Source organism: Centroberyx gerrardi, chromosome 7 (assembly GCF_048128805.1).
Source record: "Centroberyx gerrardi isolate f3 chromosome 7, fCenGer3.hap1.cur.20231027, whole genome shotgun sequence".
NCBI lineage: Eukaryota > Metazoa > Chordata > Actinopteri > Beryciformes > Berycidae > Centroberyx > Centroberyx gerrardi.
In genome coordinates, this window is record NC_136003.1 from 32234833 (window position 1) to 32254450 (window position 19618).

At 39.2% G+C, this 19618-nt stretch overlaps 1 non-coding gene across 1 annotated transcript in view; it reads left to right on the forward strand.

Moving 5' to 3' along the window:
- The first annotated feature begins 613 nt into the window (after positions 1-613).
- The window catches only part of LOC139929057 (uncharacterized), a 23992-nt gene continuing 4987 nt past the window's right edge, over positions 614-19618 (forward strand). Inside the window, exons 1-3 of the transcript XR_013504990.1 lie at positions 614-694; positions 1630-1681; positions 4400-4438. This is a non-coding gene — a transcript (uncharacterized LOC139929057). The remainder of the gene's footprint in view (positions 695-1629; positions 1682-4399; positions 4439-19618) is intronic.

A 19618-nucleotide genomic window follows, 5' to 3' on the forward strand; every position in this document is an offset into this window, starting at 1 on the left:
AAACGAAAAAAAAAACATTTTCTGTGATTGCTTTCTGTGTTGCAATAATTGATGTGAAATGTATTTGGTGTTGTTAATCGCCCAAAACTTTTTCACATCTGTCCAACAACTAGCCTACATGAACATTGTAATTACATTTTCTGGAAGTCACAACATGCTAACAAGCTAGCAAACTTCCGTTCAAGACAGGAGTCATGTTAGCATTTTGAGACTTCAAGAAAAAAAAAACATTTTAATGATCCTGCTGTTGCTTGACAACCGTGAAAAGGAAACGACAAATTATTTACACATCTACATTTCACATAAATTATTAGAACAGAAAAAGCAACCACAGAAAATGTTGAGATATATCGTTTTCCAATTTCACACTTGGCCTTTTTGCTGCATCATCGGCATTCTTATCTATAAATGCTAGCATGGCTAACGCTCATTTACTGGATGTGGCTACTGCTAGTCTTCCTTGTATGGGGATCTGTGTTACAGTGGCTAACGCTAATCGACTGTGGCTTGGGAGCTAGCCTTCCAGTTGTATGTGGTGTGCAGGGGAATCTGCGCTAGCACGGCTGATGCTAATGTACCGTATGGCTAATGGGCTGAAACTGTGTTTCTCCTGCAGGAAAAATGTGGAGCGGAGATGTTTACTGGACAACATGGACGGAGTTTTCCTGGTGGTGGACGAAATCATTGATGGAGGGTAAGAAGGATGGATGGGGAGAGAGAGATAAAGTTTAGAAATAATTCTAAAAACAGAAATAGATTTATATATATGTGTGTGTGTGTGTATTCTAATATTTATTTAATATATTAAAAATATATTAAAATAGTTTCTTTGAAACTTAGTTTGACACTAAAACTGTGTCTTTGGTTAGTTGCACCATGGAGATTTAAGTTACATCTTAAATAGTATAGCGTCATCATCGTTTCCTCATATCCCAGTTAGTGGTCGCCTAAGTTAATATTGGCTAACTGACATGATAGTGAAGCTAATTTAACATCATCACACGACAACATATCGGTACGTTATCCTGTACAAATTATGAGGATTAATTTGATGTCTGTCTCCCAAACCCACTGCAACCACAGACATATGTCAGTCTACATCTAGATTTAACACCACAGCAAAATCAGTGTTAATTATCTCTTTAAGTGTTAAAATCAGCGCTGCCCATGTTTATGAGTCCAATGGCCTCACACTAACACTGGAAAATGTGTTATGAAAAGTGACAGTTTAACCATTTTAACTGTTTTAACAGGGTAAAAGCTATTATTTTATGGTTAGCTAGTTAAAATAGTAGTTCAGTGATCTACTTCCATGTAAACTGTGCTGTATTTGTTCCTCCGCTTTCCCATCTGTCACATGATGCTCCGGGCTAACGGCTGTTTTAGGGAAAACTTCTCACCCAGTAGGAACTATTGGAACATTGGACTGGTTTCAGTTGGTGCAACCATTGAAATTTAAGTAATGCGTAAATTCGAACTCGAAGTGAAAATTTACGTTCAAACTCGCCTGCATTTGAACTGAAGTTTGCTGCTGCTCTGCTAAACAGCCAGTCAGCTGGTGAAATAACTGCTGAGAGTCGTGTTGGTGTTGTGCTCTGTTCTGATTGGTTGCTTTCATCCTGTTGCCAGGGTGATCCTGGAGAGCGACCCCCAGCAGGTCCTACAGAAGGTCAACTATAGGGTAAGAAGACTGTCAATCATCCCCAACCAACCAGTCAAATCTATTTATCTATCTATCGTAAACTTTGCAAAGTCAAATCAAATGGAAAATTAATATATTACATTATAATTAATATATTAAAAAAGAACTTTGAAATTTTGGAATTCTGTTTGGAACTGAAGACTGTTTGTAAGATTAAAAATGACATCATCATGACACAATCTACGGCAACCAAACGACCTCGCTGTTCACTGTAGTTTCCCAACGCCTTTCTCCTTGTCTTCTGCTCTCTCTCTCTCTTTCTCTCTCTCTCTTTCTCTCTCTCTCTCTCTCTCTCTCTCTCTCTCTCTCTCTCTCTCATTTCAATTCAATTCAATTCAGTTCAATGAAGCTTTATTGGCATGATGTTGCCAAAGCAGAAAGTCACTAACACAAACAATTAAATGTAGGAGATAAGATAAATGAATAAAAACACAAAAATAAAAAGTAAAAAAAATGAATAATGCCTAGTATATTGAGTAAAATTGACAAATACATAACACATAAAGGTAAATAAAAGGTAAGAAAATGTTCATTGCATATATACAGATCTAATAAATAGATAAATACTGGTGTTACACACTTTGTGACTCGCAGTTTGAATTAATCTGTCATTTGGAAAGTTGTGGGGGGTCTGGGATTTTTTGGGGTGAATTTGACTCCCTCTCTCTCTCTCTCTCTCTCTCTCTCTCTTCTTCCTATTGGTGTCAGCTGTCAGAGCCGGCCTATGGCTTCGTCCTGTTTGATTACATCACCGGTAACCTAGACGGACAGACAGACAGGAGCCAACAGCTATAGACAGACAGACAGACAGAGGGTGAGAGAGAGGGAGAGAGAGAGGGAGAGATAAAGAGAGAGAGAATGAAGGAGCGAGTGAGATAGAGAGAGGCTGATGGAAAGCGGAGGGATGGGCGAGACAGATGAGGTAACTGCATGGTGAGAGAGCATGCTGATTAACAGACAGAGTGGTTTAAATCCCAAACTCACACTCAGCTAACATCATGAAGCGCTTTGGTCGCCCTGTAGATTGTCTCCAGTTAAAGTCCAAGTGATTTAGGACCTGCAGTATATATACAGTAATTCCTCTAGGGCTGCAACTAACGATTATTTTCATTGTCGATTAATCTGTTAATTTTCTCGATTAATCGATTAGTTGTTTGGTCTATAAAATGTCAGGAAAATGGTGAAAAATGTCGATCAGTGTTTCCCAAAGCCCAAGATGACGTCCTCAAATGTTTTGTTTTGTCCACAACCCAAAGATATTCAGTTTACTGTCATAGAGGAGTAAAGAAACCAGAAAATATTCACATTTAAGAAGCTGGAATCAGAGAATTTGGACTTATTTTTCTTAAAAAATTACTCAAACCGATTAATCGATTATCAAAATAGTTGGCGATTAATTTAATAGTTGACAACTAATCGATTAATAGTTGCAGCTCTAAATTCCTTTCTTCCTCCTGTACAGACAGTTTTGTCTGTAGTTGTTGGACCCACAGACAGTTTTGTCTCCAGTCAGCTGTCAGTTGCTCCGCTGCCTCTTGCTGCAACAATGAGTCCAAACTGTTTGTCAGAATATCTAAAAAAAAATCCAGTCTGTGAAAACGATCCGGAGAGCGACCGACGTATTTCTCTCCGCGGCCCGGAAAGCGGCTTCACCGACCGTTTCCACTCGGCGGATCGTCTTCTACCGAACTCTACTGTTTACGATCTGACCCGACCGTCCGGAACCAGATCACTCCGCCGGGAACCGCCTTTCACCCCACAGCGCTCTGTGCTGCGGCAGAGAAAAATAGATCCGTGATTTCCTGATCAGTGAAAGTTGTGTAATGAAGGAACTGAGTCGTGTTTCCTCTCGACTCTCCTGAGGAGACACAAACGGCTTTTTTTGAGATATTTTGACAAACAAAAACTGACTGTCTGTGGGTCCAAGAACTACAGGGATGGAACACACTAATTATATATAGATCCAAAATCACTGAACTTCTCCTTTAACCCAACATCAACTGAGAGAGGGAAACTCTGACACTACGTTCAGACTGAAGAGACTTAGACTTGCTTGCAAAGTAAATAGAAAGTTTAGGGTCAGGGAGGTGGAGGGAAGGTGTTTTCCTCCAGTTGAAACTTTTTAACTTGTAGAGAGAAAGCCAATAAGCTTTCCGGGTGCCTCTAAATTTAGCTCTCTACGGTGGCCTGTAATGGACATAAACAATAAAGTCACAGTAGAGTCAGAGCAGAGATCCGACAGAAACGTCTATCGCCATGCTGAACGCTGGAAGAATAAAAACCGCTTTGACGTTTTCAGCTTCAGTACGGGTCAGAACGTGAGTTTTGAAAGCCAGAAATCTCAGGAGCTGACCAAATAATCATTGAGCCATTGGTATTGATCAATAACCCTATCAACCCCACAGATATATTATGGTCTGTTTGTGCTATGAGGAGGTAAAAATCTTACTTGATGCCCCTTTAAATACTGAGCATTATGTGTGTTTTGGAATTCAGTTTTAAAAACGTCCTAATCTGACTGACAAGCACATACTGTAGATCTGCACTTTGAATGACTAATGTGTTTCCAGTGTGCTCTTCTACTTTTCTAATGTGTGTGTGTGTGTGTGTGTGTGTGACACCACAATTTTGCATGATTTTCTTATCTCTTTTTCTGTCTCTCCCACACACACACATTCATCTTTTTTTCTTTTCCAGGCGGACGAGAACCCGCTGTCTGAACAGAGCGTGGCCCAGGTGAGACACACACACACACACACACACACACACACAGAGTTAAAGAAATACACACATACACATAAACACAGATACACAGTAGACTTGTACAGCTACACACACAAATAAATATACACACAGATAGACACACATAGATATATCGCGATATTCGATACTGCCGAAAATATCGCAATATTCGATGTTAACGGATATCGCCCCAAGCCTAACACACACACACACACACACACACACACACATACTTGTTTTTGCTACATGATGAGGACTCCTGACTAGGAGGTTACACATGGGGACACTACTTTCTAAATTAAATAAAGGCATGGTTTTAACTCCCAATTTTTTTTTTCAATCCTGGGATCCCAAAAATCAACTTCAATATCAAAATTTCTCAAATTTAGAAAGCTTATTTTTTGTCAGGTTTTTCTATCCCGGTGGGGTCGCTCCTATTGTGTCTTATCACAAACCACCACCAGGTGACACTGTTACACATTTGTCTGTAGAGGATTTATTTATATTCACTACAAGCCTGTATAAGGTAAGCAATGGAAGGTAAGTTTTTAGAATCAATAAAGCGCTTTAAAAGAGAGAATGGTGTCTGTATTATATTTGTATTTTTGTTAATTATTTTTATATTGCATTTGTATATTCACCATTAACTCTTGTATTTGTATACTGACTAATGAGCTGTGCATATTGGACTCCACACTCTAAAAATGTTTAAAATAAAGAGCTTTATTTCACCAGTTACGCGCATAGCTTCCAACAGGGTTGCACGATATCTTTCAGATATATATAAAAAAAAAACAGTGTACTTCAATACTTGAACAGTACCACAGCTGTAATGCTCTCAACATTATTTCAATACTTTGTTTCCAACAAACTGTTATACTTATTACAACCACTAATATGACTTCAGTGTATAATATAAATGTATAATTTCCAGTGTGATGTAACTGTTTAAAATAAAAAAATGCACCAAAAATCACAGTGCATATATACAGTATATTCCAAAGTAATGCAACACAACTGTATTGCTGTTATGCAAATAAAAACATTAAACTATCAAACAAAGAATAAAAGAAATGCCAAACATAACCTCCAGAGAACAGGCAAGATTTATAACTCCAGCAAAAATTGTACCTGTTTAATCTTCCATCCGACAGCAATAGTGCACAAGCTTACCTTTGTCTCGCAGAGTCTCGCTTTGAAGCGAAAATGCGGTTTTTGACATAAAATTTCACTCCCTGCCATGTCCTCCTTTTAAGTGCTACTGGTGAAGTCTCAATGCACTTGAGACACTGGGCTTTCCCAGGAAGCTTCCCAGAGCTGATGTAGTCCATGAGCGTTTTCTCCACAGCCTGGATTTCTTCTTCGGCCCACTTCTTTCTTTTGGTTTGTGATGACCCTGAATAAAATGAGACAGTAACTTAAGTTTAAGTTTGCGTGCGGTGTGACATGACCAGCCCATAATGAGGCTATAATGACAACAGTTCCTGACCGTAGCAGCAGTACACACAATACTAAAAGCAATAGTAGAACAACCTGTAGTAGCACTAGCAGAAGTGTTTGGAGCAACAGTGTCAGTAATACCAGAAAGAGAAATAGCAGTAGAAATACAGGTGGTAGTTGCAGAAGTATGAACGAAGACGAGGTTTACCAACACTTACACTAGTATCAGTATTAACAGTAATAGCAGTAGTAGTTGCAGCAGTTGTAGTACTACTAATAGAGCAATTAGTCAATCTTATTGCTAGGCTGTAAGAGGTAGTTGCTTGGAGGTTTCTATGTTTTTGCCATGATGTACTAGGTGGTTGCTTTAGTATATCTATATGGTTGCCTGGATGCACTAAGGGGTTGCTAGGACACACTAGGTGGTTGCTAGGGTGCATTACATGGTTGCTAGTGTTTACTAGGTGGTTGATAGGGTGCAGTATGTGGTTGCTAAGGTGCAGTATGTGGTTGCTAATGTGCAGTAGGTGGTTGCTAGGGTGCATCACATGGTTGTAGTGTTTTCTATGTGGTTGCTAGGGTGCACTGGGTAGTTGCTAAGGTGCCCTTGGTGGCTGCTAGGGTGCATTACATGGTTGCCAGTGTTTTCTAGGTGGTTGATAGGGTGCAGTATGTGGTTGCTAAGGTGCAGTATGTGGTTGCTAATGTGCAGTAGGTGGTTGCTAGGGTGCATTACATGGTTGTAGTGACCCATTCATAAGCCACTAGAGAAAACTTTAAACAGCTTACCTTTTGTTGTGTGTGATTCGCCAGAGACCTCCCCGACCAGCGGCATCTTTTCATCCGACCTAGCTATTGAAACACATGAGCAAAACTGAGAAGAAAGGACTTTCAATATATGCAATATATGCAATCAAATCGTCTCTACTGTCTGCTGGTGCCCACAGAATAAACTTTCCTGTGGTATTTTAAGGAAACTGTATTAGGGAAAGTGATTGGAAATAAAAATGATAGAAGCAAAGTAAAAGGCATGCAAATAATAAAGGCTAGCAATGGCACTGGACAGTGTGTGCTCTCTTTACAAGTGAAACATTTTATCAGAAATTTCCATAATCCTCACATTTTCTTTCCAATTACTAGAAATATTATTACCTTTGGCTGGATGTGGATCATTGTTTCGTCCAACTTCAGTAGTGGATTTCTTTTTCACCCCTGATTTGTCTGTAAACATAATAGCTCTGTTTTAGTAAATGAGTATTCAACACAGTGAAAGCAGTCATTAGTGTGCTTGCTTCAGCGAAGCAACACACTTATACAAGCTTCTTTACTTCTTTATTAGTGTGCTTGCTGAAGATAAAACACTATTATTATCTTGCATATATCTTATTATTATTGTTACTACTGTGCTTGCCAAAGGCACAGTATTATTATTATTATCTTGCATATACAGTATCTTCTTCTCATTATTATTAGTTTGCTTGCTGAAGGCAACACACTATTATCATCTTGCATATTATCTTATTATTATTAATCTGCTAATGCCCTTATGTTAACCCTAACACCATAGCAACCGCCTAGCAACTCCCTAGCAACCAACCACAACACCATAGCAATCGCCTAGAACACCAGCACAACCGCCCTGAAACATACCAGCAACTGGAACTCCCAAATTTCAATAAGCACACTAAAATTTTTCTTCTGAATATTTAGCCTTTTCTAGTTTTACTATTATTCCCTCTCAATAGTTGCCTACATACCTGATGATTGTGAGGATGAAGGTGAAGGTGAAGATGAAGATGAAGGTGAAGGTGAAGATGAAGATGACGATGAAGGTGAAGATGAAGGTGAAGGTGAAGATGAAGGTGAAGATGAAGATGAAGATGAAAATGAAGAAGAAGGCGCAGCATCCTTCACAGTCATGTCATCCTCATCTTCAGTGTCTGATGCATCACTGTCCACAGCCACTTTTCTGAAAGACTTGGAGAAAAACACGCAGTAGAACTCGCCGCCATGTTCTTTCTTCTTTAGCGTCATGACCATCACATCAGAACCATCAGGTGAAGAGGATTCTCCGGTGTCATTTGCAGCCAGGGAAGTAGAACGTGTCATACGCCTTCTCTTACGCCTTCTCTTACACCTTCTCTTACGTGGTTGGACATCTACTTCCTGAGAGTTAGCTGAAGTTGTTTTCAGTACCTTTCTCTTCTTACCCTTGTGCTGTTTGACATCTTCTGCTGAACTGTCACCTTCTGTTTCTTTAGCAGATTGAGGAACATACTCATCCTCGCTGACCTCAGAACTTGATAGAGATTCTTCTGTTGTGTATCCAAGCATTTGTCTGTTAAGCTAAAAAAAAAAAAAAAGAAAAAAAAGCTTAGATTTAGATTTAGTTAGATTTTAGAGTTAGATTTAGATTTAGATTTTTCAAGTCTTGATTGTTGAGTATTTTGTCAAATCACAAGCATTTAAAGATCAGAAATGTCAAGACAAAACAATAGAAATAAAACTAGAAACAGATACATTTTCGGAAGAAAATTTGAGTGCTTGCCTAAAGTGAAACATTCACAGTGTGCATACTTTGCAAATCACAATGATACATTAATTGCCATGCACCCAACTGTGCCTAGGCTTCTGCAGGTTGGTTTCAGAGGCGTTCTTCGTGGTTTCTAGGGTTTTCTAGGCGGTTGCTATGGTGTTGTAGGTGGTTGCTAGGGTGTTGCTAGGCGATTGCTAGGGTGTTCTGGGTGGTTGCTAGGGTGTTGCTAGGCAGTTGCTATGGTGTTGTAGGTGGTTGAGTTGAGTGCCTATACTACATAAAAGCAATGCACATATCACTTTTGTTTTTTTTACTGCTGATACCAATTCCAAATAAAAATATTTTATTATCAGTCTATATTGAGTACCAAACTGATCCATTACTTTTACTGAGCAGTGCCAACTTAGACCATTAGTGTGGGGTCAATGGGCAAAATACATGAGACAGTCTTTTTTTCCCCTATAGTAAAAGTAATACAATGCACCAAAAATGCACTAACTTGAGCCATTTTGCTTATTTCTATGACATTTTAGTCATGGCTGATGACCAATATTCCATTTTAGCCTGGTATCAGCCTGATATCCAATACAAGTGTCAGTGCATCCCTTTCTTACAGTGAAAAATGTGAGTCTAATGTCATGGTGAACCAGCCAACACAGTCTACCAGTCACATCTTGTTTATCTGTTATTTCATTTAAACAAGTCTAGCCGCATAAAGTCATGTCTTTCCTTTGTTGCATTACCAAAACATCTCTGGGTGGCTCTGACTGGACAAGCTATCAGTGTTTCCCACAGGCTGACAATACAGCTGTGGTGGCACACTCATATGAACTGAGTTGTTGTGTTGTTTAGGGTAGTTTTAAACATCTCGGAAAACTTAAAAGTGTTAAGCTACTGTTTACAGACACTGTTACTAATATATTCCAGTTTGGAGTAAATTGTAGAATTTTAGTTTTCTTTTTTGTATTCATACTAATGGTAAATAATAATAATGGCTATTTTTTTCTATTTTTTTTTAGAGTCAGATCAGTCTCAATATTAATGAATGCACACAGAAGGATTCACAAATGTATTTCTTGATTTATATATAAATGACTCTCTTCACATAAATATTTTTCAATGCACACAAAAATAGTTATCGTATATAAATGTAAAACAAATCTACATATAAAAAAATAAGGTTCACAAATGTATTTCTGATGCACACACAAATATTTCTTGTTTTAAATAAATGTAGTAGAAATCCACAAATATATGTATTTATTTATTATTTTATTATTATTTTTAAGTATTTGCAATTTTCATCAAAAACATATTTGGATGTTGTTACATTTATATACAACGATAACTATTTTTGTGTGCATTGAAAAATATTTATGTGAAGAGAGTCATTTATATATAAATCAAGAAATATATTTGTGAATCCTTCTGTGTGCATTCATTAATATTGAGACTGATCTGACTATAGTTTTCCTGCACCTTTTGAAGATGAATGGCAATGTGAATGGCTCTTAGTAAGGTAGGCTACCATAGCAGATGCAAATGACAGAAATCCAACTACTGCAATTCATGTAATGGTATTTTTCAACACCAGTTAGACTTTTGTCAAGGTTACAAAAATTTGTCTGTTGCTTTGTATTCACTTTGACCTCTATGCAGGAAAAACAGTGATAGCAGTCAACTGACAGATGCCAAGGCACTTCTTATGTTAGCATGTGAAGTTTTGCAAATAAACTTACAATTACACTGTCGGTTCTTCTGAGCTCAGGTACACTTGTGTCCTTGTCAACATCAGCTGGAGTGGGGTCAAGGATAACGGTACTCTCACTGTCACTGGAGCACTGGTGTACTTTCTGAAAAATAAACATCAAAAAATCCGTTTTTTTAACAGTGAAAATATCTAAAGTCCACTCGAAATGAAAACGCCTATTTTTTACTGCATGTCAAAACATAGCCAATGTACGGACCAACTGCTGACAGGCAGTGGCCTGCAAACTGGAAAAGACAAGCATATCACAGGCATCACAACCCCCTCTCCTTCAGCTCAAACTACCGCAGTGTTTTGGGCCTTTGCAATATTGAAAGATGCCACAAAGGTGACTTTGACGGAAGTCTGCAGAAATTTTTACAAAGCTAAGAGTGACACTGCAACTGGAGCCATACTTGCTACTAATTAACAGAATGTTTACTAATGAGACACAGACAAAAGCACATAATGAAAGGGAAACAGTTCTCTCTCCTGTCACTCTAATGTACATTATAAAAAGGTGTAGTACAACTAACCGTTGTATTCAGGCTACGATGTAAAAACAAGGTCCTCTCCCTCTCGTCGTTTAACCTCTTTGTGTACGCCTTCTCGTAGCGGTTCTCACACACAGCATGATGTGCTTTGAGTTTCTGGTGGCGACGCAAGTGACGACTTTGAGCCTGCAAAACACACAAAACTAAGTTTAAGCCAAATCCCTGTTTTTTTTTGGCATTTATGCTTATTAGATAGGACAGTTTAGAGAGACATAAAGGACAGAGAGAGGGAACGACATGCAGCAAAGGGCCCAGGCCGGAATTGAACCCGGGCCGCAGTGACAAGGACTTAGCCTTAGCGTACATGATACGTGCTCTACCAGGTGAGCCGCTGGGGTGCCCCAGTATCTGCTTGTCCTCAAACAGTTTAATGTGGTCATTTGCAAAAAAAAAAAAAAGTAAATAAAAGGTGAAGCATGCGGGGGAGGCCTCAATGGTATACTGTCACACATTATTGCTTTGATTTCTATTGTAGGTACACAGTCGTGCATGTACACAACTGGTTTAACTGTTGATTTTAAGAACCCAAAGAAGATGACATATCCTACCTCTTTCTTCTGTTCAGGGTCAAAGCCATCTGTCACATCAGCACCTGCAAATAAATTACAGAAGATGAAAATGTTAAATCGGTTCAAGATGAACTAACAATGCCAGCTTGAGGCTGTTCATTTACGTTTGGTTTCCTCCTAAAATCACTGCATATTATTGAGGGGAATGAAACTGCTTCATTTCAACATTGAGGGGGACACGTCCCCAGATGCCTTAGATTACACCCTAGGCTGCAATTATTATTAAGGTAGAAGGGAAAACAAACTGATATGGACCATTCAGATGGGGTGATATTAAGCGACCTCCCTTGGAGAAGCTAATCCCGTCCAAATGGAGTTTAAGAGATGCACCTAAGTTTTTTTGTTTTGTTTTGGGGGTTTTTCCCCCCATGCAATTACGAGCTTTGCCAGTTATGATGGGCAACTTCATGCACATGCATGAACTTGGCCTGGAGGAAGGGCGTTACAAGAGAGAAAAAGGAAGCAGTGAGGGTGGCTACGTTAAATAAAAATTTCTTTTTCTCCTTTGGTTGTGCACTTAAGAAAAACCTGGCTTACTCTGGCTCATTTCTCTAAAGTTACATATTTTAGCTTTAAGAATTCTTTTTCAGTATAATATTCTACACTACTACAAACTACTTAGTACAAATCTAATTATACAACCTCATTATACTATCATCTCATTATGTCTTCCCTTTCTCACCTGTACATTCAGAGCTGCCACCAGTGGATGCAAAACTTGGGCCATCCTCCTGTCAGCACAAGTGACACAGTCAGTCAAACTTCAAGGTCCAACATATCACATTACACTGTATTTCAAGCTGCAGTGGTAGAATTTGGCAATATATTGATGTAATTAACATTGTGACATGCATCAAGACTATGATGTATGATTTTAGCAATAGAGTGATATAGAAAATATTCTACCACATGGCGGTTTATCATAATAATGATTTGAATTACAATATCTGCTTACATAAGAAAAAATACTACATTTTAAAAGTCAAACTTGGGCTTATCACGTTGAACTGTTTGGTCATACAGCTTATATTTATTACATTACACACATATATTATATTATACTTATATAATTATATTTATTATATTGTATTTCATTCACATTCATAGCATACAGCTAAGCCTAAACAGTTTAGATTTTCACAAATAGACAGAAACATTTGAGCATGTGCAGGCTGCTAATTAGCTGCAACTCGGTTAACGTCCTTGCTAGCTAAGTGTAAGCTAACATTAGCTAACCATCTTGGTGAAGTTCCAGCGCATTGCAACAAGCTCTTTTTATGTTGCGATACATGTGCAAACAGTATGCAAGTAAACAGTATGCAAGTAAACTTAACAGCGCAATATTATAACTCAAAACTTACCATTTCCTTCGAGCTTCCACAGCCACAGCTAGCTCCTAGGTTGCACGTGTGTGGAGCATCTCGCCAGTCTGCCTCCGTTCGACGGAGCAGGTGTGCCGTGCCAATCAGAAAAGGAGCGCTGGATTTATGACACAGCACACGCAGGAGTAACTCCGCAGATAGTTAAAGAACACAACGAGACACTGACGGGCCAGCCGCGTATTAAAACAAACTGCAAATTCACTCGGCCAGCGTGCACAACTTGGCGCGCAGCCAGTAGCTAGTGGAGGGGGGAATAATAATTTAGTTAAGATCTGTGTAATCTAACATTACTGCAATCACGTATTGTTTAGCACGAACAACCTTGCTAGCAAGAATTAACAAGGTGGCAGACCAGCCCAACATGGGTGTATTAAACTAGCAGCCCAAGCCACAGTTTCCTCTTGCGGTGAGACAGTGGGGTGGGGGAGGGGCACGGTCAGGGTGGGGACTGTAAAAGTCAGGATCTGTGTTATTACTGAGACTGGGTGGAAGGACTACATACTCCGTAGATACGAAATTAGTCAACTGAAATTTAGTTTAAAAAGATTAAAATAAATTAATAAATAAATGAACTGTGAATCCTGTTCTTAGTATTAACAATTTCTTATTTTTTTATTTATACACCTACAGTATATCATAGTTTTTAACCCTTACATATTGTTCATAAAAAACATCTACTATCACACAATATCATGTCCTATTTTACCAAAGACATGAAACCATAACAGCCATAATGATGTAAATATATTTTATTGAAACTGAAAATGGCATTTTCATGGTAATTATAATAAATAGATAAATAAATAAATGATGATCAATAAATGATGGTGCAGTTTTTCCACTCTGGGATGCCATTCTGGCTTAGCTACGGGTCCAAATCCTCACAAAATGGCTTGAAATTACAATAACACTTTAAACACAAATAAAACAAATTAACATATTTACAACATTACAGAAAAAAAACACCATTGCGTAGTATTTTTCCCCCTAGACAGTGATCTCTGAGATCACTGATCTGTGAGTCTCGAAGATCATTTCTGTTTCATTTGATATCCCCTGTTCGCTAACTGCGAGCTAATCTTTCTCTAGGGGTATGTGTGTTTGTGTACATATATACGTATACAGTATACTGTATATAGATACATACATGCGTGTACTGTGTATGTATGTGTCAGACTTTAGTGATTTGGGCATGTTGTTCCTCGTTCTCAGGGTTCGAGTCCATCCTGTCAGAGTAACCGCAATGATCCGGCTTGTTGTCGCTAATGTCTGGCATCACTGAGGTCAACGTGCTGCTAGCTTCAGAGTTAAAGCCCATCAGGCCTCAGGCAGCTGCTCTGGACTGGTCCATCTTGGCCTTACATTCTGGCTTAGCCCAATTACCTTCAGGAGGCCCCGGTCTGTCTCATTCGGATGCTGTTAGCATTTCTGCTTCTTCACACGCTGGCTCTTCTAGCTGCTCTGCTAACAGGACTACCAGTGCTAACACTTCTATCCAGTGATGATCAGTCCTCTGCTATGGCCTCTTGCTCTTCCTGGTGTGACGCTGTTAACTGGAGAGCTAATGCTAGCACATGCTTGCATCAACAATCATAGGGGCATTAGCCGTGTTTCTAGCAACTGATCATTGCCCCGCTCCTACTTCCCCTACGGTACGTCTTGATGCTGGATCAATAGCTTTCTTGGCCTTCGATCCAGCATCTCCTTATCACACTCTTTGCGCTGTTCACCTCCATTAGCTGCATGAAGGGGAGATGCATCTGACCCCATTCTCCCATAATGAGCGACCTCCATCGGCTCTGTTTGTCTCAGAGACACACTGGGCCCTGCTGAAGGAATCTCTATCACTCTGCCATCTCACAGCGCCATGCCCTCCTCATGATGCTCAGAACCAGATCTCACCACCTCTCTCTCCTCTCCTCTTCCTAGCCTAGGTGGGTCAGGTGATAAATTTTAGTTCAGTGGGCCACTATTTCCAGCCCATCCTCCCCCTCTGTCCTTTCTGCTAACCCCTTATGAGCCTGGGCACCCTCTTAGATCTGTTGATAGTGGCCCTCTGGTCGTTCCCAGAGCCCGGCTGGTGACTAAGGGTTGTTGGGCTTTTGCAGTCTGGGCCCCCACACTGGTTATAACACCATCCTCTCAGTCTCGTGTCAGTAGGCTACATGTCTGCTCACCTCCACCTCATCAGGATGATGAGGCTGAGAGACTGCACTTTCTGTGCCCAGTGCGTGCACTGGCCTGTTACGTGAGGGGCATGGCGTGTTGGAGGACTACTGATTAACTGTGTGTTATGGGCTAAGGGCATAAGGTGCAGCTCTGTTAGCCCAGCGGTTAGCACACTGCCTTCACAATACCATTGTGTTGGGATATGACAGCCTGGTCTTGGTCTTGGTGCTTAGTTCAGTAACAGACAGAGCACATCTGAGATGGAGTAGCGGGCTTGCTTCTCCTCTCCTCAGAGGGTGCCCGCACCTTTGTTATTAGAGGTGGTGACGTGCAGAGGGTGGCTCTATCTGCTTCACTGGTGGGTTTGTGCCTTTGGCTTTCCATGTATGCACATGGAAGGGCAGGGAGGTCCCAGAACAGAGCCATACCACCAAATTTATCTAACTGCTATAAATAATAAGCAATAAAGTTTTTACTTTGACTATGGTGGTCCTCACTGAACTACTGTTACTACTACTGTAGCCGAGGGCTGTTTCTTGAGCCTATACTTATTGTGGACTAGAAAATAACAACATGGACACTCAATGTGCTGAACCAAGATGGAAAAAACGTTACTTTATCAACAGCAAGCCACTACACTTTCACCACTTCCCATGCCCTTCAAAATAAAAACTCTGAACATATACAGCACGTAATTGCTTATTTCAGCTAGAAGGGACTTAAATTCACTCACAGCATTTCACCATAAGAGAAACTCAATGAAATACAGTACTGTTGCTGCTTACCGCTACTGCTACAGCTTCAGAACTACAGCTACAGCTGCTACTGCTAGTAGTACTTAAAATCTTTCACCTATTGTAGTTATTATTTCAATTACTTCAACTACTACTGCTACTGCCACTGATTTTCAGCTATTTCAACTAATTTAGACACTTGAGCTACCACAAATGTTACTACTACTTCAACAACCTCAAGTACTTGAAAGGCTAATTTAAATATTTCTACTACTATTACTGCTACTGGTACTTGTAGTTCTACAACTACTACTACAAGCCCTACTGCTACTACTAGCAATACTACTACTTTAAGTGATTAGCAATACCCTAGCTATGATCTAGTACACCCTAGCAATCACCTAGAAACATGCTAGCAACCACCTAACACACCCTAGCAACCATCAACAAACATCCTGTCAACCACCCAGTACACCCTAGCAACCACTTAGAAGCACCCTAGCAACCACCAAGTAACACCCTAGCAACCACCTACAAGCACCCTTGCAAGCACACCCTAGCAACCACCAAATACACCCTAGCAACTGTATATCAGGAGAACATATGTAGATGATATTCAGTTTTGTATCACAGCTAGTGAGTCCTAGTAATTAGTAAAGACGACTCTTGACGACCCTAGTGAAATATTTTGGAACCAAATTTATAGAGTTTTATGATGATATTGCCTGATGTTTTCTCCTTAAATGTAGGGACGGGTGGGCGAGGTTGTTTGGATGGATAGGGCTTCTGTGTTGTGCGCAAGAGATTTAAACCTCAGATCCCATGCATTAGGTCAGAAGAAGGTCAGCAAGGTCGGCAAGGGAATGTTCAAAGTAAGAGTTCAAAAAAGAAACCTGTATCCACCATATAGTTAGCTGTTATAATAATGTCGCAATCAATGATCAGCTAGTAAAACAAACCACCAAACAATGAGCCGTGCTAGCCACAAGGGGTGTGGCTCTATATCTATGCATTTGTCTGTCATTGTCATCATTGTCATCGTTGTCTGCGAGTACCCACCCCCCAAGTGAACAGCGAACACTGTCTAGTTGTAATGTGACAAGTTAGCTAAACTAAAGCAGTGCAACACCTCAAGACCTTATTGATCTCCGTATTAATTCATGTTACACCACTGACATGGCATAAGAGATCAAATATAGACTATTATTGTTGTTATTATTATTATTATTATTATCAATAATAATAATAATAATAATAATAATAATAATAATAATAATAATAATGAACCTTTTAACACCTTTCTTAAACAGTATTTACAAAGTGTTTAATGGAAAGAAATAAAACCAATAAAGATGGAAAAGTTAAAGTGAGATAAAATATCATTAAAGAAGTATAAAAGAAACTAAAAACAAAGGCAAGAGTTTACATAAATGCTAGTCTAACATTTAACATTTCACCAAGGTGATTCATGGGTTGAAAGAATATGACACCCTTATATATGTAAATATATAAATATGTGATAAAACATCAAAACTTTTTATTTTTATTTATTTATTTATTTTTGTTTCATTTAACTAAATGATGCTGAGTAACAAATAGAAATTGGAGGTAACTTTGAGAGGTTGAGATTAATGGTTTAAAAAAGGACTCAGATGTCATGAAAGCCAATACCTTATATCTGTAAATTTAAAAGCAATATAAAATATGGTTATTATTAATTAAAAAAAATAATGATAATATTATTTTTTTAAATACATTTATTAATTAATTGATGTCTTCTATCTTTTGTCAAAAAAGGCACAAAGTTTAAAATATATTCCCAAACTTTAATACTACTTATGACCAATAGAGACCGCTAGAGAGTGAACAAACAGCAATACACACTTCCGGAACACCGAACCTCTTGGGGACCGCAAAAATCTGTGTGACCACTAGGGGCGCATATACACACACACACACACATTTTTGTCTTGAAAACGGTCCTCCTGGGGACTACAAAGAAAACTGCATGGGCCATGTTCAAATACTGTTTTGTAGCTACTGGTGGGGCTCTGCCCGTGGGGACCTCAATTTTTGTCCCCACGGTGACACAAGTCCCCATGGGTCTGTATGCAGTCAGGTCAAAGTCCCCACCAGGATAGAAAAACAAGAACACACATATAGATTGTCAGAGATACACAAATACATACTGAAACACACACACACACACACACACACACAGATGCTGACACTTATGCACAAATACACACACACTTATAGAGATACACCCATATGAACACGCTTAGATACACACTCACACGCATAGCTACTGACACATATAGCTACACACACACACACACACACACACACACACACAGATATACACATACAGACACATACAGTATATACATTCAAATACATAAAGATAAACACACACATCGGTCTCACACAAGCTCACATTAATGGACACTAACACACCGACTTCACGGCACACGAGCCTTCTGATTGGCTGAAAAGACCGGCAGCGGTCTGTTAGCTCGCTACGCTGCATGCTAACGCTTTAGCACACCGTGGATGTGAAGTGGAAGGCACCAGCTAGCTTAGCATCATCTCTAATGCTAAATACTGAGCCATGGATGGATGGATGGATGGATGGATAGATGGATAAATAAATGGATTGGCATCATCTCTAAAGGACACAGAGCTGAAACTGCTGCCAGCACAATGCTATCAGAGCGCTCATGTGCCAGTTAGCTCAGTTTGTTACTTTCATGGTGGAGCCATGACCAGAATAGAAAGAATAGAGTAGATCTGTCCCTGCAGCTTTATTACACTTAACTCCCTTGATTATATGCTTTAATCACATGCTTTCATTTGATTTAATCTGTATGTCTTCCTGCTTGCATGCAAGAATGAACGTGTGCATGTGCATGTGCTTGCTTGTTGGCGTGTGTATGTGCTTTTCATGCTTGTGTGTGTGTGTGTGTGTGTGTGTGTGTGTGTGCGCGCACAAGCACATGTGCACGTGCTCTGAGCTGCTCTAACCTCTTGCTCTAACCCTGACAGCACATAACAGAGAAACTGGCTCTGACCTCTAACGTAAGTCTGACTTCACTCCGCTTAACTACTGTCATGTACTGTAAACTACTCAAATACTACATACTACTGTGATCAAATACTACATACTACTGTGATCAAATACTACATACTACTGTGATCAAATACTACATACTACTGTGATCAAATACTACATACTACTGTGATCAAATACTACATACTGCAGCTAAACATACTGCATACTGTGATCAAATACTACATACTACAGCAAAACATACTGCATACTGTCATCAAATACTACATACTATAGCAAAAAATACTACATACTGTGATCAAATATTACATAATATAGGTCAAATACTACATACTATAGCACTACATACTACATACTATAGATCAAATACTACATGCTATAGCACTACATACTACATACTATAGATCAAATACTACATAATATAGCACTACATACACACTGTATCTTATACTGTAGATACTAGCCTACAGATCAAATACTACATACTGTACCATATACTGTATACTATAGCACTACATACTACATACTACAGCATCACATACTAAATACTATAGCATCACATACTACATACTACATACTACAGCATCACATACTACATACTACAGCATCACATACTACATACTATAGCATCACATACTACATACTACATACTACAGCATCACATACTACATACTATAGCACTACATACTGTAGTTAGATAAACTGTAAACCACAACACCACATACTGTACACTAAACAGCTCTACATGCTATAGAGCTGTACCATAGCACTACATATACTGTATACTGTACCATAGCACTACATATACTGTATACTGTACCATAGCACTACATATACTGTATACTGCACCATAGCACTACATACATTCAAATGAAAAGCAACAAAAGATAAAAAAAAACAAAGTCAACATGTATTTGATGTGTTAGGTGTCAGATGTCTCCTGCCTGTAGCTCCCTTCTCACTTCCTAATCCA